The following is a 24,555-nucleotide window of genomic DNA, read 5'->3' on the forward strand; positions in this document are numbered from 1 at the left end:
ATTTTTCTGAACAGTGGCTTTTTAATAGCGTGAATTTTGAATTGAAGGGATTCAGAACATGACACCCCAAAATATGTTGCACTGGTATATTGTTTATTTTGAGCTGAATGTGCTAGCAAAATAGAGAATGTAGGGAAAGACTGCCTCTAAACTCCTGAAATCTGTCTAAAGACAGATTCTCTAAAGGAACCCAATTGTCATAAATCCTTTCCCCAGAAATTTCATCAACCAGAGAAGATTGACTCTTATCATAGGAGAGGAGTCTAGAAGTCAATACTACACCTAGAGAAATTTTGTTACAAACAGTAGTATCTACCATCTATTCTATCAAGTTTCCATTCATCTTTCTAGAAAGTCATTTTCTTTTCCCTATGTGGCCTAGTTTTTACCTTTCTTTCCCATCAAGACTGTAAATAAGCTTTGAAATCTCACAACTTTTCTGAGTATTAACTTTTTTTCTTGTGTTGCCCCATGCATATAGTACTAAAAATTAGTTAATTTGTGTACTTTTTCTTATATCATTGTATTTGGTGTCAGTTTATTTCACTGACTCATCTGTCAAATTTAAGAGTGTAGAAGCAAAGTCCTACTCTGAAGTCCTACTAATGAAGTCCAGATTGCCCAGATATTTTTGAAAAGCCCAGATGGGCTTTTCTTTTTTCTTTTGTTTTAATTAATTAATTTATTTATATACGACAGCGGAATGCATTACAATTCTTATTACACATATAGAGCACAATTTTTCATCTCTCTGGTTGTATACACAGTATATTCATACCAATTCGTGTCTTCATACCTGTACTTTGAATAATAATGATCATCACATTCCACCGTCATTAATAATCCCATGCCCCCTCCCTTCTCCTCCAACCCCTCTGTTTATCTAGAGTTTGTCTATTCCTCCCATGTTCCCGCTCCCTATCCACTATGAATCACCCTCCTGATATCAAAGAAAACATTTGGCATTTGTTTTTTTGAGGAGGGGCTTTTTCTGTGGTATCTTTGCCTTTTTTTTTTTTTTATTATTATCACAATGATTAGGTCTGTTTTCTTAATAGTTATTTTTTTATGTTTTCTTAATAGTTATGTCTTTTTAATGTTTTATGTTTGGGTCTATGATTCTTTGAGCTAATTTTCTGTATGTTAAGATGAAGGTAAAAATTACATTTCTCCATATTTATTTCAAGTTGTTCTGATACCATTTGTTGAAATATTGAAAACTTTCCTGTGAAATCACCTTGGTATCTCTGTCAAAGTGAATTAACTGCAAATGTATACATCTCCCCAGTCCTCTGTATTTTGTTTCTTTGATCCTTATTTCTTGATCTTTACATGAATGGCAAATTATCTTGATTTCTTGAGCTTTATACCAAGTATTGAATCAAGTAATGCATGTTTTTTAACCTAGTTTTTCTTTTGAAATTCATTTTTTTGTCATTATTTCCTTATATTTTTAGAATAAACTTATTTTTTTTTTGCAAAAAGCCCATTTGTATTTTATTAGGATCATATTGAGAATATATATCAATAGGAGAATTGTCTTAACATGGAATTGATGAATTCATGATTATAGTATATTTCTCTATTTCTTCAGGTGTTTTGAAATATTTCCTAGCAATGCTTTAAAGTCCTTAATATTCAAATTTTTCCATACATTTTAATAAATTTATCCCTATGTATTTCATGTTTTTGATGCTTTTGCAAATTGTTGCATTTTCTTTTATTTTCTAAAAATATTGTTCCTAGTGCATTATAGTTATACATAATATTGGGGTTTATTCTGACCTAATCATACATGCATGGATGTAATTTTCTCTATTTCAGTCTCCAATACTTTCTCTTTTCCTCTCTTCCTCCTTCCCCTACTTCCTTTATATTACTGGTATTCCCTCCATTTATTTATTTGTTGGTGTTTTATAGGAATACATAAAGGCAGACTTCACTGTGGTATATTCAGATATATACATAACATAATTTGGTTAATTTTATTCCAAAGTCCCACCCTTTTTTTGTCACTCCTCCCTCTGCCTTAACCCCCTTATATTCCAATTACCACTCTTTAATTTTCATTGGAACCACTCTTGCCTCACTTTTTCCCTCTTATTTTGCTCTAGTTTCTGCATTTGAGAGAAAATACCCAAACCTTGACTTTCTGAAACTGGATGATTTTACTTAGCATATTTTTCAGTTCCACCCAATGACCAGCAAATGCCATAATTTCATTTTTCATGATTGAGCAGAACTCCTTTTTGTATATACACTACATTTTCTTTATCCATTTATCTATTGACAGGCACCTACCTGGCTGGTTTCATAACCTGGTTATTGTGAATTTCACTGCTATAAACGTTGTTGTGTCTGTAGCACTATAACATTCTGATTTTAGTACTTTTGGATAAATATCAAGGGGTAGGATAGCTAGATCATATGGTGGTTCCATTCTTTTTAAGAATCTCTATGCTGCTTTTTAAAGTGTTTGTATTAATTTTCAATTCCACCAACAATGTAGGAGTACACCGTTTTTTGGACATCCCAGTCAACATTTATTATTATTTGCATTCTTGATGATTGCCCTTCTAACTGGAGTGAGATGAAATGTCAATGTAGTTTTGATTTGCAGTTGGTTTATTACTAGGGTTGTTGAAAATTTTTTCATATATTTGCTGGCATTTGTATTTCCTCTTTTGAAAAAAAATGTCTGTTTAGCTTTTTCCCATTTATTTATGGGGTTATTTGTTGCTTTGTTGTTAACCTTTTTTTTTTTTTTGAGTTCTTTATATATTCTGGATATTAAAAGCCTGTAAGAGGAATTGCTAAAAAATAATTGCATCCCATTCTGTAGACTCTTTTTGATTCTCTTAATAATTTCCACCGCTACGTAGAAGCTTCTAAATTTGATGGCATACCACTTTTTGATTCTTGGTTTCATTTCGTAAGCTTTAAGGGGTCTTGTGAAAGGAAGTTGGTACCTGTACCAAATTGTTGGCGTATTGACCCTATATTTTCTTCTACTAATTGTAAAGTTTCTGGACGAATTCCTACTTTGAGTTGAGTTTTGTGCAGGGTGAGAGCTAGGAATCTAGTTTCATTCTTCTACATATGAATATCTGGGAAACCAGCATCATTTATTAAAGGCTATATTTTTTCCAGTGTGTTTTTGGCACCTTTGTTGAGTATCACTTGACTGTTTATGTGGGTTTGTCTTGTGTTTCCTCTACTTACACTTTTCTACATTCTCATTGTCTCTCTCTCTCTCTCTCTCCATATATATATATATATATATATATATATATATATATATATATATTTGCTCTAACACTAACATTTTCTGCTTTTCATCTGTTTTCCAGAGGGATATTAGCTTATAGTTTCTTCCCTCTTTGCTATCTGTCTTCCTGCCTTCCTCTCTCATTTTAAATATCTTTCTTTTTCTTATCAAGTTATTTGATCTCATAAAAACATTTTGGAAGTGTATTTCTGAGATACATTTTTTTTCTCTATTGACATTTCTTTCTAAAATATTTGATAGTATTAAATAGTAAATTCTTTAATTCTGGAATTTTCTGTGTGGTAAAGTGAATTGAATATAAATTAGGTTTCTTCAGTAAGTTTAGGTCTTTTCCATTTTCTATTTCTTCTTGAGTTAACTTTGATTACTTAAATCTTAGGAGGAATTTTCCAACTTTATCAAAGTTGTCAAATTTACATCCTAAAGTATGTCATTACATGTTCTAGTCTCACTTTAAATGGATGAATAATGCACTATGGTGATTTCTTTTTCGTTTCTAATATTCCCATATCAGCCATGAAAGTTGGGTCACACCATCAGCGAAGTCCTTAAGATCTGCTGATAGCCTAGTTTGGAAAGAATTTAGAATGGACAATGGAGGAAGGAACGATTGAGTACCAACTGCAGTTTTGACATCCACCAAATAATTGAGAGTCATTGCTCTCATTTCTAAATTTCTCCTTGGAATCTCACAAAATTCATGGAGCTTTTGATTTAAAATTCTTCGTAGATGCAATTTTGTTGTGACATCACTCAGGCAATTTTTCATCTCAGAGCTTCTGGATAGTCTCTTTGTCTTTGTATTCAGTCAAAGAATTAACAGTATAAGCATGCTTATTTCTGGAACTCTTTTCCTGTGTAAATCCCTCATTTCCAGAATTCTCCTCTGGAACTTCCAGCTTCTTCAACATCCCTAAATCTCTTTCACTCAGTGAAACAATAACATTCTCTTGGATCTTCTTCACAAATACCTGAACTATGCACCAGACTGAAATCCAGGGCAACCAACATATGATTTCCTTGTTTGTTTCTTATCCTTCTGATATTTCCTTTACTTTTTTCTCCATATTTGTGGTTGTTTATGGTGAAAGACATAGTTTGGAATTGTTTATCTTAGAACTAAAAATTATTTGCATTATTGTATTAGTATTCAACTTATTTTATTTCTCAGTAGTAAAATTGTAAAAGCACTGTTTAAAATCTTTATCCATTGACTTGAAACATCAAGCTTATCTTAAGAGTACTTAATATGTATTTCTGGACTTCATACATTTCCATTCATACGTTTGCTTGTACCTGAGAAAGTTTTTGATAGTTTAATTACAGGTTGAAAGTATTTTAGAATCTTTTAGTTCAATCCCCTCTAATTATCTTTCTTTTTTTTCTGTTATTATGTGATATAATGACAAAAGTAGAAATTTAAGACTTTGTATATTTCTATTTTTAATGTGTGATTGATCCACAAGATTTTTTTCTTTCATTTAAATTAATAATTTATCTCACTTTGATAAACTACAGATTCTGAATTTAGTTTTTTAGAAGTTTTTTCCAAATGTATGAAAAAAAAAGGCAATATGAGTCCAATTAAACTATTCTATGTTAGTTTTTTCTATTATATTGTAGAGGGATAGATGACATAATACCTGGGTTATTAGTGAGATAATAGGTATAAATCCAAGTACTCTTAATAATTTTAAAGTCATAAAAGTTACATATAATCTGAAGTCTAAAAATGAACAATCTGCACAAGGAGTTGATTATGTATTTTCATTTAATTTTGTAGTAATCTAAGTATGTTTTCAAAGATTGAGTAACTTATTGAGGATTGAAATAAATTAAGTAATAAAATATTTCAATAGAAGTATGAACATTTTAAAATGAACATAATAATATGTCATATAGATATAAAACAAATTCATATATGGAATTTATAGGTAAAATTAAGTATATATAAACAAATGTAAGTATTAAAAAGTCTTATGTAAAAGCAGGAAGCAATGTGAGAAAAGAAATTAATTATTTGTCTCTAGAAGTATTCTTTAACTTTGTTCATACTTTAAATTACTCAATCTACAAACTTTTATTGAGATTAAATTTGGTTATATAACATATTATTATGCATTGATGTATAGTTATGAAACACTTCTATAATTCAGAAAGATCAAAATTAATTTTCATCCAATGTTGAAAATGACAAGAAATGTATAATAGGTATGTTTAATACATAGATCAATTCATCATTAAGTTTACATTTTATAATGGTAATGATAACCATACTTATATTATGAATTTTCTCCCTAATATTAAAATTTACCATCTTTAAAAAAAGTAATTTATTGTGTTTGCACATTTTATTTGCATATAGCCCAATTTAGCTTCCTGCTTTGAACATAGCATCATTCACTGCTTAGGAGTCCTATAGCTTGTGGTGCTTGAGTTTTCATGACCTCAAACAGTGAGTCTTTCCCAAAAGGTTCTGTGGTCAGAGGTTATAAACTTGTGGGATCTGCAACACAGAGCTGAAAAATGTTGTAAATGTGGCATGATGAATTCAGCTGAGAGACTGGTTTCTCAGCATAATTGATACATTCCAGCATACTTCAGAAAAAAACACTTGGTGCATAAATGCAGGGAATCTTATTGTTTACTTAGATATATAGGAGAGAATGATGGCTCAAAATTAAATATTCCTAAAAAATAAATATTCCTCCAAGTTTTGAATCACAGGTCTTAAGCCTTGTGAATACCACATATAATTATAATACATTCATATCCACTGAGATAATATTATCAAGCCTAAAATTTTTCTTCCAATCTAAGAGGCTTAGATAATATTATTGTATGGTACACTTCTTATAAGAAGTGAATACAGACAACAAAATTGAGAGGGGTTTTTTTGCTTACTAAATTAATTTTGGATAGAAAAGAGTGAAAGAGATGTTATGTTTTATTTCTTGCCATTTCAAAACAGAAAAGCTTGCTATCAAAGAAAAAAAAGAATCATGTGTTAGAAATTTTATAGGAGAAATTAATTCAATAAGTTTGTGTAATTTAGCAAAGTATAAATAAGATAAATAATACAGATATTTAAATTTAAATTTTTATTTTGAAGAAAGTCATAGACTTATTAAAAGTTGCAGATGTAGTACAGAGAGGACTACTATATGCATTAGGCAATTTCAACAGTGGCAGCATCTTATATAATAGGTTCAATCCTTCCTCTAGCTTTTGAACAACAGAGAACAAGTGAGATAACCACTTTCACACTCTAATCTGAATTGGCAACAATTGATTAATTTTTCTCCTAATACTGTGTCATAGTTTCTTCTTCTTTTTTGTTTGGATACTTATTGATTTTTTTAATTGGATTACAAGCAATTTGATTTTTGTTTGGTTCAGAGCAAGATATTTTTGTATTGCTAGAAATATTCTTGACATTTACTTATTTATTATATACTGGGTATTGAACCCAGGTATGCCTTACAGTCCCAATCCTTTTAATTTTAAATTTTGAAACGGGATCTCACTAAGTTGCCTAGGTTGACCTCACACTTGCAATTTTTCTGTCTCAGCCTTCCAAGGAGCTGGGATTACAGGTGTGTGCCTCCACATTCAGCTTGACTTTTATTTTCAGTGAACTTAAATTACTTAATAGTTTTGAGTCTGTAAGTTTGTTTACAGTACAACAGCATTATTTAATCTAGGCTCATTTTATCTACTGCTACTATTGTGCAAGACTTTCTAAGACCTTTCTCGGTACTTTGAATATGTGATGAGTTGGAGATTTTTCTAGTCAGCTTGGTGGGAACAGATGTCCTGGGTGAATTGCAGACATTGGCCCCTCAAGTCATTTTAAGTAGTTTTTTTTTTTTTTTTTTTTTTGGTGTTGTGTAGTTTCCTCATATTCATATACCAAAAAATACTATTCTGAAGACTGTCAAGGAAAGCTTATTGTTCTCTGCGTTTTTTTTCTTTATAAAGTTTTTTCCCTTTGGTAATGTTTTGTATGATTCTAGACATTTTGGTTTTTCTGGTGTTTCAGCTCTGTTTTCTCCACCCCAGATGTCTGTTCATTTCCAGAAGCCTGGAAATTCTTCCAAAGCTTGAGCTGGGGTAGTCATAGGACTCACCTCCTTTGTGTCCCATCTCTCAAGGATCATTACCCTTCATTTGATGCACTAAAACTTGTCATTTTATTTACTTTGTCTACTTTTATAGGTTTTTCAAGTAGAAGAGTAAATTTGGTTCCTGTAATTCTATCTTAGAGAGATATAAAACTCTTTCACCATTCTGTTTTACCTGGACATTTTAAAAATTTCTTACATTTTCTCCCTTCCATTTTCACTTCCTTCTCATAAGTTCCTTTTGTGGACATCAAAGTGGCTTGTCTAAGAGGAAAGTTGATCAAGAAGTATTCTTAAAAAATTTCATGGCTTTCTGTAGCAATTATTGTTAAGGAAAAAAAAATCTAGTAAAGGCTTAATATGATTTTGAAACCTTATATCCAAATCTGATGTCAACTCCTATCCAAAATCTTCCAATTCTTTTTTTATATCTATTCTCCTGCCACACTGAACTTGGAGTCCTTTCAAAGTAACAGCACAGTATTGCATCTTTAGATATTTATATGCACTGCCCTCTTTTACTAGTTATTTCCAATTCATCCTTAATTATCTACTATTTATCCTTAAATAATGGTCATTTCAACTATAATTCCCCCCAGTTTAATTCAGTACTAACCACACATCAGGCAAATAATATTTTTGCATATTATTACTTGAGTATGAGAGGGAAAGATGGAGCTAAAAATTTAAGAACTAATATTGAATATTTGTAAAATTTTGTTTTTGAAAGTGAATAAGTTCTAGAACAATTATGCTTATCTTCTCAAAATTTTTCTTTCGTATTTCAAACATAGTAGTAATGTTTGTGTTCAACAACTCAAATTTTCCGTAGTTTATCCACTGCTCTCAGTTCTCATTACCCCTATTGAGTCATCTGGATTTTCTCCAGAACTCTCCATTTAATGCCAGATTTCACCCAACTCAAGGTTGGCATAATTAGTCAAATTTAATCCAGGAAAAGCATTTCTACTCTTTTCCCAGGCCAGCTGGCTTCTTGAAATCCTCTCCAACATTCACAGGCTGCCTTATGTTCCAGGTTCCTCTTGTCTTGGCTTTTTCTCATCACACCATATTCTCTAATGAGGTGAAGGCTATCTGCCTGGACTGGAGGTGGGCAGACTTCCTAGTCCTATTACAAACCACCAAGCAGAAATTATTTAACTGATAAGACAAGATGGCACTTAAATCTTTTTGGAAAAATTAAGGCTAAAACTAAATGACAAAATCTTGTTTCTGCATATTAGAGCAAGGTTCCCAATATTGTCACACAAAACTTTGACATTTTTGATTATTAATATACAACGATACTTCAGAATATGTTTCAAAGGAAATTTTATAAAACTTAAGTGCCTTGAAAGTATAATAATGTTTTTTTTAAAAATAATTATTTTCTCTGTTTTTAATTTTTGGAGATTTCTTGACTATATAGACTGTATATATATATATATATATATATATATATATATATATACATACATATACATATATAAATATAACAAAAGTCCATTTTTCATAAAAATATTTATCAAGCATAGTGCTTGACATATATGGGTCAACAATGGGCATGCAATGTCTGACTCCATGTACTTGTAAGTGAATAGATCACTAGAAGGCATGTACTCTTTCAAAGCAAAGCTACAAAATTTTAGTCTTTCCACTGCCTCACTATATTATGAACTTACTATTCTCATGTACTTTGCAGAAGTTGACATATTAATTAAATGTGTCTTCCTTTTTATTCTATTGTTGCTTTTTTGGTACCCAGTGGCATAGAATTGGATCAATATTTTTCTTTGTTTTGTCATGTACTGTCATCAGTGGCTCTTTTGTACTTTGTACCCTAATGCATTTTTTGCTTATAAAGGATAATGTAACAACTGCCAGTCAACCTACCGCCTGGTTTGGAAATGAGAATATTGAATGATCTGGTTCTTATAATTTCTGTTCACTATCTTTTTTTTCACCATTTTCCTACCACTATTTTTTTGGATCATAGATGGACATCCTCTTGTCTTAAAAATAATGTGATGTAGTTGTAGCTATTTATCCTCAAAATAGGTAGTTTTATTTTCATTATTTCAATTTTATGAAAATATATTGTGCAGGAATAGAGTGCAGTTGAGAAGGGAGGTGGGGGGAGAGAAACTCAAAAATGAGAAAGAGTGAAGACGGGGTGAGGGGAAGGAAAAAAATATTGGGGGACTTCAGATCTAGAATGGACCATAAAGATAATCTCATGTTAGGATCCTGAAGTTCAGAGTCAACTAGGGACAGTAAAGGAGCTCAACTTTCTTGACTCTTGAGTTCGCTGTTCCCCGAAATGAAGGGGCAACCCTGGTGAGGCTGGGGTAAGGAGGAGGCATGCTCCGCGCTCAGGAAGTTCCTGGACCCAGGAAAGAGGAAGTATGTTAAAGTGGGATCGTGGGGCACCAGGGAAAGGACAAGTGGGGAAGAGAAATAGAAATGAGGATGGGCCTACAGTGAATAAATACACCTCGAGTCGTCCAAGCACGTTTTCTCCTCCGGGCCTTTTTGCTTGCTCTGCCCACTTCTGGAATGCTCACTGCATGACTGTAACCATTTCAAGTCTCTGCTCATAGGTGACCCCATCAGAGACTGTGACCACCGTATCCAAGGTGGTGATCATTGCATCTATCGTGTTTTATTTGGGTTTTGGTTTTATTTATCAAAGCACTTACCACCTGACTTGTGAATCCAGGAGTTTTTATCCTGGAGAGCAATTCGTGAGCGGACCTAAGAAAATCTTTCAAAAAAAATGCCATCTAACCATTTGTCTACAGAGAAACTGCGGATGGCTCTCTCTAGAACAATGGTTTGTGATTTTAGAAAATCTGCATATTTCTAGAAAGAACCACTTGATGCTGAAGGAAATCCAGAAAGATGAACCATTTGTATTTTAAAATACTTTATTCTGGTAACCTCTGGATATCCCTGAATAGAAGATAACCAGTGATCCTGGGAACATACTTCAGGCTTATCAGAAAAAGAGCCTAGTTTGAGGTGGGGGGTTCTTTATAGCCTTTTAGTGCTTGGATTTTTCTGGAAGAAAGACTGTTGCTGGAATAAAAAATAGGCCAACAGTGAGTAGGGTTGACTTTTGCTAGGCTAGTAAGGTGGTTATTTCCACTCTATCTCATCCCTATGTTTACTGAAGTGTCACCTGCCACGTGGAATAGGAAATGGAAAGAAATCCTTGAATTTTCTTTGAGAAGCTTAGCAGTATTACAGCCTCTTTTATTTGTTTTATCCTATGTTCACTTTGTATTTACAATTTGATAAAACATACTTGACTCAAGGATCAATATGAATGTTAACATACTTTTCTGGTTCTGATGAGAGACTCCCACTACCATCAACAGTTACATACACCACCCACACCCCCACGTAACAAGTATGCTTTTTAACCGTCAATAACTCAAACATTGCCTCATGTTCTCAATTCTAGTTCCAAGGTATCATGATATTATTGAAAGAACACTAATTTTAACACCCAGTATATAAGATCCAATCCTAGTTCTATCAGTTACTAGTTGTGACCAGAACAAGCTTCTATGCCTATCTGACATAGAAAATAATACCTACTATGTTAACCTCAAATATTATTGTGAGGATCAGATGACATGGATATGAAGCATCTTTATCAACTGAAAAGTACTATGTTCAGGGACACTGTAATGCTATTCAAATACACTGAAGTATCCAAATCATAGAAGCTAGAGTTGGAAAGGACCCTAAAAGAAATCTATAAGTTCAGTTACTTTATTTGAAAGATAAAGAAACAGAGCCAATATAAAAAGATAATCAATAGATAATACCTTTGTAGAAGGAAGCCTATATTAAACCAGTCTTTTATTTTACCTCCCCCAAAAAGAATATATTGTGCAGTATTTTCATTTTCAATTTGTGAGAGTTTTAAAATAATTTTTTTGTTTATTTTCAAAATGAACAAGATATCCTTTTTCCTAATTAAATAAAATAAATTTCTTACCATGTTGATTGTTACAGGTATAACAGTTAACATGAGTACAATATTTATCATTGTATAGGAAAGGCATTTCTCTTGTTAAGCTAAAAAAAAGAAGAAGAAAAAGAAAGAAAACAGGAAATTGATGAAATGTAAAAAGATTTGACAAATTGAAACTAGAAAGCATTGTCAAAATACCATTTTTCTCATGTGATGGAGCATAGAAATTTGAATAAGGAATCTAGACAAAGTTAATCTACTGATATGTGTTCAATATGTTAATATTATTCAACATCTCTTTCAATGGTCTCTTAAAACTTATTTTGAGATTGTCATTTTGTCTTACACTCTCATTCATTTATGTTGTATCTCCATTTTTGCAGAACAAAACTCAATCTATACTGTTTTTCTGTGACCAGGAAGGGCAATGGTAGGGTTTTCTAAAGGAATCAAATAGAGGACTGTTATTTGCTTCTCTTAGGCTGGCTTTATGCTACCGTTTTTGGTTTTTTTTTTCCCCTTAAGGTTGCATTTGTAATTTATTACATTACCACAAGGGTGCACTAAGAAGCCCTCATAAACACAAAAAATCAGTTATTTAATTTGCTGTAACTCATTTATCCAGGGCAGTAAAATATTTTTATTGGATTCACTTGAAGGTGTTCACACTCCAAGAACTTTCCTAGATTGTTAGAAACACTATGCATAAGAGCAAAAATGTATTCTCACAAAAAAGACAAGAGTTTCTTTCCAATAATTAATTATTAAGTCTTAAAGAGTTGCATAGATTATTTTAGACAAAAAAATGAATTTAGCCAGGGATTTCTTTCTTTTATTTCTTTGGCACTTAAAAATAGTTTTCTTTGGAAAAAGTATTTTTAATTATTTGGGAGAAATAGCAATAGGATTTTAGTATGTATTCTAATTATGAACTGTAAAACTTTACGTATTGTTAGCATTATGTCAATTTTTCATCATTCTCTTGATTGTTAAATAAAATTGAGTAATTATGTTTTTAGAAACCTCACATACATTAAGAGGCATATCACATACTTCATATACCAATCTAGAATATAAAAGTAGATTATTTTTCACAAATAAATACTCCCAATAATATTGCCCTAAATGTAATTATGTCTATATATTAGAAATTTATCACCTTTATCATTTTATTTACAAAAAATTTATAATCATTTTGCTTTTAGATACAGCTTTAGAATTGTAGAGATATAAAGCTTTCTTATTGTTTATTCTCCAGTGAGCATTTAGTAATAGCCTACTGTATGTCAGGCACTGTGATAGATCCTGCAATATCAAGGATTAATCACAACTATAGTCTCTTTTCATGCTTTAACTATGTACTAATAGCAGTGGAGATGGAATTATCAAGAAAGGAGTTTGAAGTTTTGTTCAGTATTCATTGGAGAGTTTTTATTTGCTGAATGGACTTATTTGCATAGAACATTATCCCTTACTTTTTTTTTAGGTTGGGTAGTGGAAAATTGCCAGGTTGGGAGGCCAAGTTTTGGGTCTTACATTTAGCTCAGTCAGTAATACCTTGGGAACTTCAAAAAATCCTGTTTTCTCATTTGTAAAATACAAGAGTTAGAGTCAATGATTTCTTAAAGAAGTTTTCTTTGAACTTTGGCATGCTATGATTCCACTTATGTTAGTGCATAATTAAGAGATGTGGTACACTGAAATGCAAAAGAAATTGGATACAAACTGAACATATTTTAGGAATAGGACAATAAATATATTGTGAGCTTTTGATTTTGAACATAAAGACATTATTCATTTTTACAGTTTAGTTCAGCAGTGGGCATCTTGCCAATATGATAGGCACAAAACGACCCCTTAGATACAAAATAATCCTTTGAATACCACAACATTCCAGTCCACAGCTACTCATGAATAAATTTCTTGGTTGGGTGATTTACTTGATGATGGAAAAATAAAGTCAAAGACTATATTTGATATTAGAGATTAAATACTGTCGAATTTTACTGAAGAATTTCTTATTTCCTTTCTCACTTAACCTTTATTTTGTATTTAATTACCTTTTAAAATTTTTGGAAAATACGTAGCATATAAAAATGACAATATATAGTATAAATGACAATGTATAGAATAATAAATCCCCATATATTTATCATATAGCTTTAACATCAATCAATGACCAATCTTGAGTTTACATACCATCTACCACTGACTATTATGTCATTTGTAAACATAATCACAAAGAAATTGAACCCATTTGTAAACCAAATTCAGGCCTTTTCTACTCTTTCTGTTTTTATTTGTATGAGCTAAAGATATGGCCCTGGCTGAATGATGCACAGTATGTATTCTGGGATGCCATGTATCTTACTGATGTGCTTTAATCTGGTTTGGGCTTAATTATGAATACACCATTTCCATTTTATGATGGACTGATGCTGGATCTGTCTTGTTTTGTGACTTAGTGGGTGCTATAGAACACTGCTCATGATAGGCAGTTTCAGATTCACGGTCAAATGTTTTATTTTTACCAGGGTACAATGGTTCACTAGGAATTCTTTTGCAAAAGGTATACAATTATTCAGTGCAGATGGCATGATCTTGCTCCAGAACCCCAGGTACCTACATTGTAATGCCTCCCACCACGGAGACTTCTATTTGATCATGGGGTCTACTGATTTGGATAGTCTAAGCAGCAGCCTCCTTTTATTCTGTCAGAACCTGTTTTGTATCCTGTATCTGCTCCAACTCTTCTCCAAGATAAAGCATTTCACAGTACCATGGATCAGATCAGTATTACTAGTTGAGTACTGTGTTATCTTCAGAACTTTCAGAGATTTAAGAGACAGTGCATTTCCTATTTTATAGTTGGGGATACAAGAAACAGTAATTTGTCTTTTTAAAAATATTTTATTTTTTAGTTGTATATGGACACAACATATTTATTTATTTATTTTATTATTATTTATTTATGTGGTGCTGAGGATCAAACCCAGTGCCTTATATGTGCAAAGAAAGTGCTCTAGCAGTGAGCTACAACCTCAGCCCAGTAGTTTGTCTTTTAATTGAAGATGCCCTGCCATGCCACTGACCATTGTGCCTCCTGATATTTTGCTAATATGACAGTCCTCTGAATATTCAAAGAAGTTTACTTCATAGAAATTTACTGGAACTCATGTGCCTCACCAGTGCTTCTAATGTGTTAACCACCCTTTTCGTCCTCCTGCTTGATCAGCATGATATCTTTAAGGTAGGTGATCAACTTGATTTTCTGGAGCCCGATCATATGATAAGGGTGTCTTTGAACTCCATCTTGATATGGAGCTCAAGATTGAACATAGAGATGACGTAAATCTGCGATTATGTTTTGTTGGGTCTTCCATGTGAATGTAAACCCTTTATTTTCTTTTTTTCTCAGATAGAAACACATGCATAGATACACATAAATTCTCTCAGTGTACTATATACCATGTATCTAAGGATTTATGAATGTGCTTGGGTAAAATTACCAAATTTAGCAGGGAAATTGCAATTAAGCTATATTTGGTTAAGCTTGTGGCAATTTATAGTCATTCCCCAGAACCAGTCTGTTTTTTAAAAACTGGTATATTTGATGGATACCATTCCTCTCTGTCATGCACCATCCTTTACCTACCCCACTTCCAAAATTTCATTTTGTCTGTGATTTTCTATTAGAGCTGGGAGGTGAGGGAGATTGTGGATAGAATGTCAGAGACTTCCTTTTGGTTTTGCCTTCTATGATAGCTCTTATCCCACAAACCAATGCAAGGGATAATCTACCTGTCAAGAACATCTATCCTCATTGTCTATTCCACTGAATTTCTACTCTCCCCTCCCACCTTTCTGTATGTCAATTTCCACATATCAGTGAAAATATTTGACTTTTGGGATTGGCTTATTTCACTTAGCATGATTCCATACATTCAGAAACCAGATAAATCTATTTATATTTAATGAGACTATGCTGGAATTTAGCTAGAATTCCATTTGTCTACTGCCTCTCACCTCCCATTTGTTCTTTCTCTAAAAGGGAGGCCGTGACGATTCTTTATGTCTCTGGAAATCAATAAAATCCTAGATCCCTTTGGTCTTCCTCAAAATGTCTAGTTATTCCTGTTGTACAGAGACTTGAGACCTGAGTAAATGGCCATAAATACTAACCCTCTCCTGGAGAAAGACTGGGAGAGTCAATGCATTACTACTTGGCATGCTCCTGGAGGGTCTTCATTCTGCTGAATTCATTTGATACTGAGTCCTGAAACTGAATTGCTGACTAAAATGATAAATGTATATGAAACTTGTCCAATGTTTTCTATTGTCTCTCCATGAATGTTATATTACTTCCCTTCCACAGGAATGATTGAGAGCATCTATTTCTCTATGGCTTTTTCAGAAATATGTGGCTGAATTTGGAACATTTAATAATTTCATAGGTGAAAAATATCTCAGTGTGTGTTCAGTTTGTATTTTTCTTATCACAAGTGACCCTCTTATCCTATGCTTAAGTGCTATTTGCATTTATCTTTCTGTGAATTCCATTGATAATCTTTGGAAAGTTTCATAGGATTTTTGTATTGTTTTTTTTTTCCTTCAGTTCTCAAGGTATCTTATATGTTAGTGATACCTGTTGCTGTTTTTTAACAGAGATTGGATATTTTCCCCCCACTTGGTCATTTGGTTTTTGGATGTCTTATGATTGCTTTGTCATGGGTTCTTTATATATTAAAAACTATAAATATTTTTCCTTATGGCATTTAGAATCTGAGCCCCAGCAGGCTACTCTCAGGTTATCCTACAATTTATCTATGGTTTGATTGACTTTTATTTATAAATTTGTTTAAATAAATCCTGACCCATTTAGACCTTAGATGAGTTGGTCCATGAAATCTTTGATCCACTTAGACTTCATCATGGTAGATGATATGAAGAATGGTTCTATTGTTATTTTTATCCTTTATCTAGTTATAACAATACCACTTTTTAAAAAGTATTTATTTCTCTCTACTGATCTGAGGTGCTAGTGCCTTTATTGAACACTAAATTTCCATAAGCAATTAAGATCACACACACATTTTAACTTTTTTTCTTTTTATTTGATCATGAACAATTTAATATTTAATTATAGAGGCTTTATATTTTAATATATGGGAATGATAGTCCTCTCAAACTTTAATATTTTCTTTAAGGTTTTCCTCTCTATTCTTATTTATTTTTTTGAAGTGAGCTTTATAATAATTTTATATACTTCAATAAAAATTCCTTAATGACATATCTATAGAGTTCACATTAAATTTAGAAATTAAGTAAGAGAGTACCCACGTTTTTGAATCTTCCTATTCCAATTTAATTAAGTGTCTTAAATGATTCCAGTATGTAAATTTTGCATAGTATTTGACTAGTTTACTTCTCATTGTGCATAGGTATATTAAAATAGCTATGTTATATATTTGTTTATCTGTATATGTACATTTACAATCATAAATGGGATTTTAGCCACTTATTGTTTGTATGTACCATGGCTATTTTTAAAGTTGATTTTACAATTCATTCCTTTATCGAATTCTATAATTGTATTATGTTATCTATTAATTTTTTGAAACTTCCAGATAACAATTATTTCATTTACGAGTAAAACAAGTTTACCTTCTCCTCTCCAAGTACTTGGCCTTCATTTTGATTAGTTTCTTTGGCTAATATCTCTAACAAGAATGTTATATACTAGTGGATTTAATGGAAATTTTGTTTCACTCCTGACTTAAGCAAGAATGCCTCTGATTTTTTTTATTAAATAAAATATTGGGTTTTGAACTGAGGAGGCTGCATTTTATTATTAAAGAAGTACCAGTGAATTGTGTTTACTTGTTTATTTATACAAGATAATGTAAGAATCTGTAAAATATTTTCTTGTGTATGGAAATGGCCTTGTGAAATATCTACCGGGCATATAAGGATTTTCCTAATGTGGAATTTGAAGTAGATATCACTTGCTCATACTATATTATTTTTTTAATGTGGTATTGTGTTATTTTTGCTATATTTTAATTGGTTTTTGCTTTAATATTTATAGAATAGACTGAATTGTTGTGCTTTTGTTTTTAACTTCTTTGATCAAATGAATGTAGAAGACTTCTTTCTTTTTCTGTCTTCTGGAATACATGCATTGGAATAATGTGATCTTTTTTAAAAGGTTGGTAAAATTCCCTTGTGCCTTCTGTGGTGATAGTTTTAGTTTTTTGGTTTTGTTTTGCTTTTTTAAATTTTTTGATCCAGATAAACTAATCATTTTCTGTTTCTTTAATGGCAAACAGTGAGCTTAAGTTTTCTATATTTATTTGGATGTATTTTGCAAAGTAGCAGTTTTGGAGAAGAAATATCCTTATTATGGATAAAAATTGGCATAAAATTGTTCAAAATAACTGATTGCTTTTTAAAACTCTAATTTTCAAGGAAATTCTCTGTTTTTCCCTTTTGGTTATTGCAGTTAGTGTTATTTCTATTTTGTTGTCAAATTTAAGTATAAGCTTTGAATGTACTGTATCTACTTTTTTATATCACTTATTTTTACCCTATAATTTATATTCATTAATTCTTTTATTCTGCTTAATTTTGGTTTAATTAGTAGTACTTCAACGTTTTTAGTTCAATTTTTCATTTGTTTATTTCTCTGGTCATTTTTATTGATAGAAGTGTATGATATCATTAATTGTCCTATGATAATTGCTTTAACTATATCTCATAGTACCAAATGTTTATCACTACTATTTTTAAATTTTTAATGTTTTTTCTTTTGTCTTTGTTGAATAGTGTGTATTTAATTTCTACTTAAGTAAAACTTTATTTTTTTAAAAAAACTAACATATACGCTATTTGCATTGTGATTGGAGAATAATTGTATTATTTCTATTTGTGGATTTCACTGAATTGTGGCCTTATATGATTCTGCATATTTATACTTATTTTCTTGAATTAATAAGTAGCTTTTAAAAATTCCTACTATTATTGTTTTTTTCCAATTTTTCTTAAATCTACTGCATTTTCTTTTTTTATTTATATATGACAGTAGAATGCATTACAATTCTTATTACTCATATACAGCACCATTTTTTCATATCTCTGGTTATTTTCATACACAATTCACACCAATTCGTGTCTTTATACATGTGTTTTGGATAATAATGATCATCACGTTCTACCATCATTACTAACCCCATGCCCCCCTCCCTTCCCCTCTAACCCCTCTGCCCTATCTAGAGTTCATCTATTCCTCACATGCTCCCTCTCCCTATCCCACAATGAATCATCTTCCTTATATCAAAGAAAACATTCTACTGCATTTTCTCTTTTATGAATGTTTTTCTTATGAAACTGGTTTCAGACATATTTACTAATGTTACTTCATCGTGAAGCATACATTTTAACTTTATAACTGTCCTAGTAAATCTCCTTTACTATATTTCTAGTTGGAATTCCTCCTTGTCAAAAATAAAGATTGAGAAATTCCAAAAAAACAAACTTATGTTCCACTCAAGTTGTTAGAAAAGGAAGAAAAAAACTAGTTATAAAATCTGTAGAAGACAGGAAATAATAAAGATCAGAACTGAAATAGTGAAATTGAGGACAAAAAACAAAATACACAGGATCAATGCAACAAAAAATTGACTGAGATTTGTTTACCTATTTTTTTCATGACTTCAGAGATCTTAGACTTGCATATCAATTGCAATGGATTTCCCTTTTCCTATTTTATATGTGTTATTTTGTGTGTAGTTATTTTTATTTTTAAAATTTTTGTTCTGGGACTTCTCTGTTTTTATTGTACAAATAGATGTCCAGATATATGACCTATGGGGTCCCTCTGGATTTTCCCTCTTGGGGCCTTTTGATCTGGGAGTTGTTGATCTGGGAGTTTTTTTCTTCTCAATTTTATGTGATAAACATGGAGAGTGGTGAGTTGGTTTCTGATTGCCTCAGCTGCATTTGTACTGGGAACTTTCTGTATAAAGGTACAGGTCAAGATGTCCCAGTTGCTATGGTAATGCTGGCCTGAGGAGACTCTGTGCAAACCCACAGAGCTATATCATTCTGGGCCTTGAGCTCAGGCATCAACTCCAGAGGATAGAGAATTCTGAGCATAACAAGATAACCCTAATGTGTTGCCAGTCTTGTGTCCTTCAGATTGCCTTCTTTGCTGAAACTTTCTAAAAATTACCTTTTGATGAGATTTATATAATAAACATACTGTACTATCTCCAGGTCATTTATCTTTCATCAGGGGATAATGATCCACTTGGCCCCAGCTTTTTCTCTCTATATGTATATGTGTCTGTTTTACTTTTCTCAATCCCCCGTTGCCCCTTGCCAGTTTCTGAAGTAACAGCAGTGCTGGTTGCTACAATATGGTAATGTTGAGGCTCAGGTGGAGCTAGATCTTTTGTGAGGTGAGATTTGCTGTTACTTGTGGGTATTGTTCTGCTGCAAGATCCCCACTCTGTGAACTTAAAGTGTTACAATCACTTTCCAGCCTCTCCTAGAGGAAAAGGGAGCCAGAAATAGACTAAAGTTAGCAACAGATGAATATCCATTGTGGATATTTTATTTCTCTTATAACCATCAATTAGGTTTATTTCTATAGGTAAATATCTACTGAAAGCTCATTCCAGACCTCAAGCTGATGGCTTCTATTTTCTTTTCTTTCTTTCTTTACTTTATTGAAACTTGTTCTCTAATAGATTCTTTCAGACATGATCATGGAAGCAAAATTCTCTGTATTCTTATTCCTAATAGATAATTTTTATGTTCATATATACAGTTAGTATAGATGACATACAGCCTGAACACAAAAATTATTTGTTCACATTTTCTTTCCTCGTATTTTAAAATTTTGTGTCTTCATTGTCTTCAGGCATAATGTGCTACTGTCAAAGAGTCTAATAAGAGTGTACTTCTCGCCTGGCATGGTGGAGCATGCCTATAATCCCTGCGGCTTTGGAGGCTGAAGCAGGAGGAGTGCCAGTACAAGGCCAGCCTCAGCAATGACAAGGCACTAAGCAATTTAGTGAGACCCTGTCTCTAAATAACACAAAAAATAGGGTTGGGGATGTGTCTCAGTGGTCAAGTGCCCCTGAGTTCAATCCCCAGTACCAAAACAAACAGTGCAGTTTTCTTTTTAAGTGCTTTGGTATATTTGCCTACATTCTCAAGCTCCCCTCCCCTATTTTCTCCCCACTCTTAAAATCTAAGTTTTTCTACTAAGAAAACATGTCTGGATGTTTTCTCCTCTGGATTATTTGTCCATGTGTATACTGTATGGTAGGATATGAAATTTCAAGTTATCTATTTTCTAGGAAAGTTGTTTTGAGTTGTGTTTTTGTCCTGTTTCATGATCTTAGTTTTCATATGTTAGATCTGGTCTTTCAGTTATATGTATCATTTTCTGTGCATACTTTTTTTCATAGTGTTCATCTTTGACTTTTAAACATTGGCTACTTTCTGTTTCTTTTAAGTCATTATTTGTGTATGTTTGTTTTTCCCTCTAGTATTAATTAAGACATTTTTCTTTTAACTTTTCTTATAACTTTCTAAATCTTGTCTACTCTTTTCAAATTATACTTTTGTTCAGTCATCTCATTTATTATAAGCTTTTATAATTCTTATTTAAGCAGTTTTTAGTTTCTAACATTTCATTAATTGTTTTGTACTTATTTTTAATAATTAGGTAACTTTATTGTGGAGATATCTTTCTATTGCACCTTCTTTGTCTATAGTAACATAGTATTTTTCCTGAATCTTAGTTTTATTGCAATAGTTTTATCTATGACTTTAGTGTAGTCCTTTTCTGTATTCTTCAGGAAAGAAAGGAGAATAAGATTATATGTTGTAGGTTTATGATTCCAGAACTCCTGTTGGCATTGAAAAAATATATCTTACTATTCTTTGAGACCTTATGCTGTATTTTCCCTCTCCCATGCATGAGATCATCTCAGTCTTTGTTCTATTGCTCATATCTTGCTGAATTTGATTTTAGATGCAGCAGGTTTTAGAAGTAACTTAGGTTGACTTTATTTATTTTTTGGCGTGTATTTGGTTTTTGTGTTAGTTTGTTTTGTGTTTTCTTTTTCTTACTGAGTTAAAAGTTCTTAAACCACACCAACACCACATGACCTCAGTGTTTTCCAAGACTGTACCCACAAATTGGAGTCTGTTGAGTTCTTCTCAAATCAGTCACCATTTTTATGTTTGCTTTCCAAACTCCAGAGTGTGGTGATTTGAGAGTTTTCTAGGTCTTGCGGCTCTTAAAAGTCCCTTGTTCATTTTCTCTGCTTACTTCCACACAGTTAGCCAGACCGCTTAGTTCTTGCTCTTATAGTGTTGATCCTCACCTATTAGCATTTTAAGGTTTTTGTAAGGATAACTTGCTATCTAGAATTGATGCAGATTTTGTCCGTGGCTGTGGATTTTGCTACTCTGAATGTTCCATGCATTTTTTTATAGGGATGTTAGGGAAGGTTAACAAACTGTATTAATTTACTAGGGTTGTCATAACAAAGTCCCAGAGAGTAGATGGGTTAAGCAACAAATTTGTTGCGTAACAGTCTTGATGACTGTGTGTTAAAATCAAGGTGACAATGTTGTTGGTTCCTGCTGAGAGCAGTATGAGATGCCTCTGTTTTAGCAATCTATCCTGTATTCTATTTTTTCATCTTTTCCTTTGGGGAAGACACAATGCAAACTACATAGAAACTACTGATGCCCAACGCTTATTTTCTTGTTTAAATTTCTTTATGTACAAATAAAACACCAATAAAAGCACTGTATGTTATATTTTCGTAATGCATATAATAGAAGATTCCTGACTTTAAGGAGTTGACATACAAATGGAAGAACAGTTATAAGACACCTGAAACATTGAATAATAGTACATAAATGCTTCAGGAGTTGAAACAAGAGAACTCAGTGAAGGTTTATGTATTCAGGAAAGATTTTCTCTGAGCTTAGAATTGACCATAATGTTGAAGAATTATGGGAAGAATCTGGATAAATTGAAGAAAAAAAAACATGCTTCAAAGTAATCAAAGACAAAACAAAGTGAGAGAATGTGCATGCCTGTCCAGTTGTCCAGAGAAAACTTAGAGATTACAGTGAGCCTTAGGAAGTAATGGGTTAATGATTGGATAGGGATGATGTGAACATCTTTTAATGATCTTAAAAGTTAGACAGAGGAGCTAATGCTTGACTAAAGAAACTCAAAGCTGATCAGTGTCAAGGCATATTATTTGTAAAAGTAAGTTTCAGATTAGTCTATTAGCAATATGCTTGATGGATTAAAAGTAAATTTAAAATTAGAATATTATTTTATCATTTATAAATCATGTTTTCATCCATTTCCCCAATGCTGGTAGAAGATAGGAAGTAAAGACTTATTTAGCTTTGATAATTTTCTAGGAGATTTTTACAATTATCTACTTTCTGCAAAATACCTTAATGCATGTGTTAGTGCTGCTCTTTATGGATGATTAAATTAAACAACATACACTTGAAGTTCCTTCCTGAATAAAGAAATATATATATATATATATATATATATATATATATATATATACACACACACACACACACACACACACACACACATACATACATATACATTTAATACATGTTTTAGTTAAAATCTGAATCCAGGTCTCCCTGGCTCTGAAGTTCATACTCTTTCCACTATCCACTATCCTTTACTACCTCATAAAAGGCTACCAAGTTTTAGAGATAGTACAAAATATTTTTATAGATTTGGCAATAACACTAGAGAAGAAAGTCTAGGCATGAAAGATTTTTTTGAAATGAGGATGAGTTAGTGAGTGATCATATATTTTTTCAGCCCAGAGATTATATCTAGCTCACTTTAGCATTTCTTACACCAAGCATATTGTGGAAACACATCAGTCTTTTTATACATTTTGTTATAAAAATTCAGTGCTTAACTTTATTCTCAATAGTATGTAAGTCAAAATGGAATTTTGTAATTTTTTTCCTCCACTAGGTAAAAATAAATGTTAAAAATTGTTGTCTAATAAATCACATACAGATTTAATTGCCTTACATATTCAAGGAAATCTTTTTTACATAGTCATTTTTCTTAAGCTAGTTTTCAATTATACTAATTATTATGGATGTTATGGTCAGTTGTAGGTATCAACTTGGTCACCCAGATGGCTTTTCTAGCATATTTTCTGAGTACATTGGTGGGGGTGTGAAGTCTTTTCCAGAAGAAATTGACATTTAAATCCTAGACTGAGTAAGGATATTCAGTACTCACCCAATAGAGGCAGACACCATCCAACCAACTGAGGGCCCAGATAGAACAAAAAGGCAAAAGAAAGATGATTTTCTTCTCTTTCTTGAGCTAGAACAATCATCTTGTCCTTCTCTTGGATATCAGAACTTCAGGTTTTCTGATCTCTGGACTCCAATTCTTGCACCAAAGGACCCCAGGTCCACAGATCTTGGACCTCAGGTGAAGAGTTACAAAGACTTACACAAGCAGCTCCTATCCTGCAGTTCTCAGGTCTCCAGACTTGGACTGAGCTACATCACTGGCATCTCTGGTTGAAGATGACCATCAACGTGGAATCTCTTAGCCTCCACAGTCACGTATGCCAATTCCCATAATAAATCCCCTCTCATATATCTATTGTCTCTTTTTATCTGGAGAATCTTGACTAAGACCATGGGTAAGAGAAAAGTCTAACTGTTGAAAGTACCTAAAGAATTAAAAAAGGCAAGAAGTGCAGGAGCCCCTTGTAAAGTCTTTCTTTTGTGTGTGTGTGTGTGTGTGTGTGTGTGTGTGTGTGTGTGAGAGAGAGAGAGAGAGAGAGAGAGAGAGAGAGAGAGAGAAAATATTTAGCTCAGTTGCAACCCCATCATGTGGTTTTCCTCCATCTTACCCAGATCTAGTTTCTGTCCCATTGTCTTTCTATGTTATGAATAAATTTTGGACCTCTATTAATGATATCAAGTTAGAGATAGTGTAAGGATATTACCCAGTGTTGTCTACACAAAATGAGGATGAGAAACAAGTGATTCTAACTAAAAAGAAAATATGAACAGAGTGAGGATTTTCTGGCATTAGCATTTTAAATTTT

This window comes from Marmota monax, unplaced genomic scaffold, assembly GCF_021218885.2.
Source record: "Marmota monax isolate L192 unplaced genomic scaffold, Marmota_monax_Labrador192_F-V1.1 WCK01_AAM20220418_F8-fsc00030, whole genome shotgun sequence".
NCBI classification, from domain to species: domain Eukaryota; kingdom Metazoa; phylum Chordata; class Mammalia; order Rodentia; family Sciuridae; genus Marmota; species Marmota monax.